The following is an 806-nucleotide window of genomic DNA, read 5'->3' as shown; positions in this document are numbered from 1 at the left end:
TTACAATATCTTAGATAAATTTCAGTCCGGTTATCGTCAGTTACATTCCACAGAAACTGCTCTTCTCAGGGTCTCCAATGACATCATGATGGCCTCCGATGCCGGTAAATCCACTATCCTGGTTCTGCTTGATCTCAGTGCAGCCTTTGACACTGTTGATCACCACATCCTTTTAGACAGGCTGAGGGACAGGGTAGGAATCTCAGGGACTGCTCTTCATTGGTTTAAATCCTATCTGTCTGATCAATCCTTTTCTGTGGCTGTTGGCCCTCATCAGAGTTTGCCCCCCTTTCTTGCGGGGTGCCCCAAGGTTCAGTGCTTGGGCCTATCCTCTTTACGCTATACATGCTCCCTCTCAGAGATGTCATCAGCAATTTTGAAGGTATCTCATACCATATGTATGCAGATGACTTCCAGTTATATTTTTCTTTTAACCCTGATAGGGCCGATGGAATTGACTCACTGTACGATTGTATAATTGTAATTAAGGACTGGATGTCTTCTAACTCCCTTCAGTTGAACGCAGCTAAAACTGAGATTTTAATTATTGCACCTGACGCCTCAGCATCTAAAGTGGCCAGCTGCTTAGGGTCCCTCAGTGCAAAAGCGCGCCCCAAGTTGAGAAACCTTGGGGTCACATTTGATCAGGCCATGCTCTTCGATGACTACATCAAAACTGTCACTCGCTCCTGCTTTTTCCACCTCAAGAACATTTCCAAACTCAGATCCATGTTAACTTATTCCGAGCTAGAAATGATCATCCATGCTTTTATTTCCACACGTCTGGATTACTGTAATACTCTTTT

The sequence above is a fragment of the Epinephelus moara genome, unplaced genomic scaffold (genome assembly GCF_006386435.1).
Source record: "Epinephelus moara isolate mb unplaced genomic scaffold, YSFRI_EMoa_1.0 scaffold4211, whole genome shotgun sequence".
In the NCBI taxonomy this organism is placed as follows: Eukaryota; Metazoa; Chordata; class Actinopteri; order Perciformes; family Serranidae; genus Epinephelus; species Epinephelus moara.
Note: the sequence above shows the minus strand (reverse complement) of the source record.